We start from the raw sequence: 7,602 nt of genomic DNA, 5'->3' as shown, positions 1-7,602 counted from the left end.
TCGCCTGCCCACCGCAGATGCCACTGCCACCCGTGCCTACAGCCACACCACTGCCCCTAGGCGAGCATGGTGCCTTTGCACATCTAGGCAGCCCCTGCGCCAGCCTCCGGGCCCGGGCAAAGGAGAGGAGATGCCCACTGCCGCTAATCACTACAAGAAATATGTCAACTAGTGACCTTCTGTCAGTGACCCTAGAAGAATTGGTCATAGATCTATGACCATTTCAGACCAATTGGTCGCTGTTCGGGGGGCTCCAAACCCTAAACTATAACAACCATTTTGGTCAGAAAGGTCGTAATTTCCTTACATGAAATGGTCATAAAGCAGACAACACTGGTCTGCTGCCTTATTTCTAGCTGATCATGACCAATATAGATGGTCATAACCTTGTAAATTGTGGTGGGTTGCTATGACTAGGCGCCACCTCATCAGTTTTGCCTATGTGTCATGTCCATGTGGCAGTTTTTGCCCTAGGTTGTGAAGCAACCTATTGTCATTCCCAAAATTCCCAAAAAAATCTCATAAATTCTTTGGGTCATATCTTCGTCAAATATGTAAAAAACCTTCCTTGCCTAGTTCAAAAATAATTCAAAAATATTCATTTTCCTATTCTGTTCAGAACAACAGTTTGTGAAGGAAGTACCACTTTGGCATGTCCAAATAGTATCCATTTTCTACAGTGCTTTCCTATGCCCAAATAACCATCCTCCACCAAATGCCAGCTCAATCCATTCATTATTTTGAGCCGAGCTTCAACATTCGTATTTATGTCCAGTATGGTAGTTTGCAAAGCAAGTACCACCTAGTCTACTTCTTTTGAGCTGAAATTTTTTGAAGACGGTCTTCTTAGTAACTGATCATCCTCAGCCAAAACTCATGCCCATTAGCCATGTACATTTCCCGTACCGCTAATCAAACACTTGGCTGCTAATTCATGTTTGAGCATCAATCGGTCTCCTCGTGAGAATATTATGTTGTAATTTTCTTCCTAGCACCTACCTGGGGAGTGCCCAACCCACTAGACATGCCTAGGCTTCCCAGAACACATGGCAACGCCACGGTCACGCGGTGACCACACGGCGGGCATGCGAGTTTACGCGCTCTAGAGTTGGGGGCCTCGGCCACCGCCCAAACCTCGACGTATTGCCACCAAACCATGTATTTATGATTAAATAGGTACTTATGTAACTATAAATGATTTTTGGAAAAAATAAATAGTAAACTATGAGGTAGCTGCAGTTCAAATTTGACCCGCTTCCTACTAAATCGGTGGGAATTTGTCTTTTTCACCAGAGCTGGATCAAAACTTTTGACGCCCAACCATTTTGTCAATTGTGCATTAAATATGGCCTAGTACTTTAGAAAATTGATTTGGTCCAATTTTCCAACAAATATATGGTAGGTCCTTCACAAAAAAACTCATTACGGGAACTCGGAAAATGGAAAATGTATTTTCCGTGCAAAGAAAATGAAAAATCCCTTAGGCAATATTGTTTAGAATTCCAAGATGCACCCTTGTGCACAATATGAGATCATTTGAACAAACTATGCCATAAATGTGGCCATAAGATTGATCATTTGGCTTGAAAGCCTTGAATCTTCATGCATGATAGCTCATTTCTGAGAACACTTTTTTAAAATAATTGTCGTATTACAAGTTTATTATTTTTCCTGGAAACTTGGTCACATATAATGACACAATGCGAAGTTTTCCCAATTTTTTGATTTTTTTTGAATTTTTTATGCCCGTTTTAAAATGCGGTCAAAACGGCGGGCTTGACCGTTCCCAGCTAGTGGTTGAATCTTGGAAAACTTTTGATGTTTCTCTGATTAAATAGATACTTATGTACCTGGAAATGATTTTTGGAAAAAATAAAGAGCAACTATGAGGCCGCCACAGTTCAAATTTGACCCGCTTCCAGCTGAATCGGCGGAAATTTGTCTTTTTCACGAGAGGTGGATAAAAACTTTTGAAACCCAAACATTTGGTCAATTGTGCATTAAATATGGCCTAATATTTTAGAAAATTGATTTGGTCCAATTTTGCAATAAATATATTGTAGGTCCTTCATAAAATAAACTCATTTCGGGCACTCGAAAAATGGAAAACGAATTTTCCGTGCAAAGAAAATGAAAACTCCCTTAGGCAACATTGTTTGACATTCCAATATTCACCCTTGTGCATAATATGAGATCATTTGAACAAACTATGCCATGAATGTGGCCATAAGATTGATCATCTCGCTTGAAAGGCATTGATCTCCACACATGGTAGCTCGTTTCTGAGAACACTTTTTTAAAATAATTGTCGTATTTCAAGTTTATTAATTTTCCTGGAAACTTGGTCACATATAATGACACAATGCAAAGGTTTTCCAATTTTTTGATTTTTTTTGATTTTTTTATGCCCATTTCAAAATGCGGTCAAAACGGCGGGCTTGACAGTTCCAAGCAAGCTAGTGGTTGAATCTTGGAATTTTTTTGGTTTTTCTCTGATTAAATAGATACTTATGTACCTATAAATGATTTTTGGAAAAAATAAAGAGCAAACTATGAGGCAGATGCAGTTCAAATTTGACCCGTTTCCTACTAAATCGGCGGGAATTTGTCTTTTTCACCAGAGGTGGATCAAAACTTTTGACACCCAACCATTTAGTCAATTGTGAATCAAATATGGCCTAGTATTTTAGAAAAATGATTTGGTCCAATTTTGCAACAAATATATGGTAGGTCCTTCACAAAAAGAACTCAATTCGGGCACTCGGAAAATGGAAAATGGTTTTTCCGTGCAATGTAAATGAAAACTCCCTTAGGCAATATTGTTTGTAATTACAAGATGCACCCTTGTGCACAATATGAGATCATTTGAACAAACTATGCCATGAATGTGGCCATAAGATTGATCATTTGGCTTGAAAGTCATTGATCTCCACACATGATAGCTCGTTTCTGAGAACACTTTTTTAAAATAATTGCCGTATTACAAGTTTATTATTTTTCCTGGTAACTTGGTCACATATAATGACACAACGCGAAGGTTTTCCAATTTTTTGATTTTTTTGAATTTTTTATGCCCGTTTCAAAATGCGGTCAAAACGGCGGGAATGACCGTTCCTAGCTAGTGCTTGAATCTTGGAATTTTTTTGGTGTTTCTCTGGTTAAATAGATACTTTTGTACCTAGAAATGATTTTTAGAAAAAATAAATAACAAACAATGAGGACGCTACAGTTCAAATTTGACCCGTTTCCTACTAAATGAGCGGAAATTTGTCTTTTTCATGAGAGGTGGATCAAAATTTTTGACACCCAATCATTTGGTCAATTATGCATTAAATATGTCCTAGTATTTTAGAAAATTGATTTGGTACAATTTTGCAACAAATATATGGTAGGTCCTTCACAAAAAAAGTCATTTTGGGCACTCGGAAAATGATTAAAAATAGCTAGAAAGATCAGAAATGCATAGAAATTGGTCCTTATCCATAAAATGTGGTCTAACTCTAGTGAAAATTTGTGTGGTGCCATTTTGCTAAATATTTTTGATAGCTACTTCATAAAATCCCTCTATTTTTAGTACTTACACACTTTTTTAAATCACTGGTTTTTCGAACCAATCAGGACTCTTCCCATGGATCGATGACATGGCACCCATCCATCCATCCATCTCTCCGTCCCACATCCATCCATCCATCTATCTACAAAAAAAAGAAAATAAAATGAAAAAGAGATACCCCCACCCGCAGCCCAAACCCTAGGTCAGATCCCATCGACTCCCACCCATCGCACCCCTCCTCTCCTCGCAGTCGCCGCCACCTCCTCCCTCGATCCAGTCCTGTCCCCGGCCTCCTTTCCCCGATCCAGTCCTCTCCCCGCCGCTCCCACCCACCGCCGACCTCGCAGCCCTCCTCACCACCGCCGCCGACCTCGTCCCTCCCTTCCCTCACCATCTCTCCCTACCCTATGCCCCAGATCGAGTCGAGCAGGTCGGCCGACGCGCTAGGGTTCCGTTTGGTCAGCTCCGCGCCGGCTCTCCGGTTGGCCGCCCGCCCGACGATGGATCTCCAGCGGCTCTCCCACCAGGCGCTCTTCGCGGTCGTCCGATCCGCGGACGCCGAGGCCGTGCGCCGCCTCCTGGCCGGCGCCGAGGAGTCCGCGCTCTACGTCACGGCGGAGGCCGGCGCGCTCGTGGTCGTGCGCCTCCTCCTCCCGCTCTACGACCTCGAGGCCGCCAAGCTCCGCTCCCGCCTCGACCTCGACGCCTTCCACGTCGCGCCAAGCAAGGGCACACCGGTGAGCCCCTCTTCTCGCTCAATTAGTAGCTTCCGCTGGGTTTTTAGAACGAGCCAAGTCCAATGTGTTTTTGGAACTATTTGATGTTTAGGACCAGTGTGTTGCTATATTTTAGCTCAGCCCAGGGCTGCTGCCTCGACCTCGGCCAGATTAGGCTGAATCCAGGATAGCTTTTTGAGCTGTTTGGTGTTCTGGGCTTTGCAGTTCGATCGATTGCGCTATGGCACTGGATGTGTATGTGAATTATCTAGGGTTGTGGTTGTACCGGTGATAATAATGCTGGCTTTTGATGTTAGATATTAATATTATGCGTGGATGTGAGTAGCTTGCTGAATCAATAGGGGATGAGCTTCTCTGCAATTTATTGCGAATCCGCTGCCCGTCACTCGTTAGGTACTTGAGATGGTACTTGGTCCACTCCATTGTGGCCATAGCTTTGTTAATTGATGTATTCTTATGAACTGGGTACTGCAATTGTTGCTGTTGTATTCATCTCCTTCATCACCAGCGAGTAGGTGCCCCCGCTCTGTTTCGCCTGCCTGAATCAAGTGTGTGTGGTCTGGTGCTGACCTGTCGCCGTTTTGTTTCGTCTGTTTGCTGCAGGGCGAGCGACAAGTGCCAGAGGGAGAAGCGCAAGACCATCAACGGCGACGACCTGCTCTCGGCGATGGCAACGCTGGGGTTTGAGTACATCGAACCCCTCAAGGTTTATCTGCAGAAGTACAGAGAGGTGCGTGCCTATTTAGTCATGTGGTAGTTTTTTTCTGAACTAATTCGGTATGTTGCTGTTGTGGCCTGAATCAGCTCTGTTTGGCACTTTGTTAGTCTTAGTTGGCAAGATTAAACACTCCTGTTCAGCTAGGTGACTGATGATACCCCACACTGTCTGGCACCAAGCAGCTTATTGTCCTTAGAACAAGTGTTGCTTTATCCTTCCAATTGATGTCATTCAGATTTTCAATTCTTTTCTGTACTGTTAATTCAGATAACTGAATGATTTGAAACACTAAGAAATATCTCCGGAATCCATTATTAAAATGAAGTCTTTTATTCAACTGGGACATGCATGTGTACACTACTTTCTCTTGTGCAGGGCCCAGCTATTTGACCCCAGTTAGCGGCAATCTAGTAGATGTAAAATTTATAAGAGAATAATCAGTGAATATTTCTCCTGCCTGTAGCTGCTACATGTTGTTTTCATCTTGATAGCTAGCAGCCTAGTACCATGAACTTTTATTGTGAAATCTCTATATGCTGTAAAATTAATTGGGTCAGTCACGAAATTGTTGTGAATTGTAAGATGCTTCGAGTAAATGTTTTTTTTGCCTTCTCGCGTGTAGGCGGTCAGGCGAGACAACAAGTAGAGGTTCAGTCTGTTGGAGGAGAATGACGAGCTGCTGATTCGGGTTAACCAGGGGCACACTATGGCAGTATGTTTTTTGCCTGACCCTCCAGACCGTGGAGAAGCAGAGTCGGCCGTTGGCGGGGACCTCGGCAACATGGCCAAGATGCTCCGCTGCACCGGCAGCGACGGTATCATCACCATCAAGGCCGACGACGGCCCCGACACCGTCACCTTCATGTTCGAGTAGCCCATTAAGAAAACCACCCCCTCGATCTTATTCCCCCCCCCCCTCTTTGCTCCTCGTTGTTCGCTCTTGGTTCTGTCGGTGACCCTGGTCTGGATGGATGGATGGACAGATCAGGATAAGATCATGGACTTTGAGATGAAGCTCATGGACATCGACAGCGGGCACCTCGGGATCCCCGACTCCGAGTACCAGGCCATCGTCCGCATGCCGTCCTCCGAGTTCTCCAGGATCTGCAAGGATCTCAGCAGCATCGGTGACAGCATACCAGTTTCCTGTAAAAGAAATCTGCTGCACTTGTCGTCTCTATTTCTTGTAAAAGAAATATGCTGAATACCAGTTTCTACCAGTCTGACGGCGACTTGTGTGTGTTGCAGTTATTATCTCTGTCACCAAGGAGGGTGTCAAGTTCTCCACTTCAGGAGACATTGGAACTGCAAACATCGTTTGCAGGCAGAACAAGACTGTTGACAAGGTATCTTGTGTTGCTTCTCCCCTACTTAGTACTGTGAATCTGTTTCCTCTAGGCATTTAGATAGTGTGACTTCTTAGATATACTGCATACTGAAAGTTAAGAACCCCAACTGAATTGTTCTCAATCTGATTGCTTGCTGGTTACTCAGTTTTTATATCTGGACATAGTGTTGTAATACACTATTGTGTCCCTATGATGTGAAAGTTATGGTCTGAATAGCTTTATATTAGGATCTGCTTGAGTCTCTATGATGTTAAAGCTGGCAATATTACTAATGTTGAAGCTGAAGCTTTAGCTTCAGATTCTCTTGTGCTTCCAACAATATTGCTGGCAACATTACTAATGTATTAAGTTGTCTAAACATGCTTGCTGCTAGCTTTGAAGTTGATCTAAAGAACCATTCATGCATTTACACATTCATGATTTCCTCTGCTGTTTGTAATTGTTCTGGTTAACTGTCCTAGTAGATATTGCCTGGAATTTGTAGCTGGTAGATATTGTGTCATGTCCTCTTTGACGAGTAGATATTGTTTCATGTCCTCTTAGACGAGTTCATTTATTGAAAAATGTTTCACATGTAGGGTAAATATGTCACAGTAAATCTGTAAAATATCTTCTTTATAGTTTTTCCTCGCATGTTCAGTATTGTGTCTGGCATGTTCATAGAGCCACTTGTGTAGTGAGATGAGAATAACAATTGTACTAGATGAATTTGTGTTGTCATTCTAAATAACTGTCCTTTTCTGAAACCCTTCCTAATTTTTTTGTTCTTGTTCTATTTGGAAATGGATGCAGCAGGTGCTCTTCTCTTGCACATGTCAGGCACCGTCTCCGGTGCGGTGGTGCTTTTTGAGGCGACCGGCGTGATGGCGGTTGTGTACGACGGCGACCATAAGCTCTCCGGTGAGTCGGCTCCATCTTCTAGCCCTAGCTCCCACTTTTCTGCTCCTATAGCATGCTCTGTTGGTTTAGAACACTAGCAGCAGTATTCTGGATAAGTAGAATGATCTGGTTAATAATAGCCATATTCTGGATAAGTAGAATGATCTGGTTAATAATAATAATAAGTAGAATGATAATATACTAGTGTATCTTTACTTTTTATTTTAAAAGTACTTTGTATTCTATTAGTGACATACCTTTTGTTCTCTTTTGAATGCTCAGATGTTTTGCATCAGCCTGTCATTGCTAAGGGAGAAGAGGGACTTGGAGAAGAAAATTTTCCATTAAGAAGATTACATGTTTGGT

The 7,602-nt window shown here is 42.8% G+C and overlaps 2 pseudogenes; both read left to right on the top strand.

The window, feature by feature from the left end:
* The first annotated feature begins 3,778 nt into the window (after positions 1-3,778).
* LOC125507503 lies at positions 3,779-5,287 on the top strand (annotated as a pseudogene).
* A 427-nt stretch (positions 5,288-5,714) lies between these two features.
* LOC125507501 lies at positions 5,715-6,467 on the top strand (annotated as a pseudogene).
* Positions 6,468-7,602: the final 1,135 nt, after the last annotated feature.

Source organism: Triticum urartu, chromosome 5 (assembly GCF_003073215.2).
Source record: "Triticum urartu cultivar G1812 chromosome 5, Tu2.1, whole genome shotgun sequence".
In the NCBI taxonomy this organism is placed as follows: Eukaryota; Viridiplantae; Streptophyta; class Magnoliopsida; order Poales; family Poaceae; genus Triticum; species Triticum urartu.
Note: the sequence above shows the minus strand (reverse complement) of the source record. Positions and strands in the feature narration are given on the sequence as shown.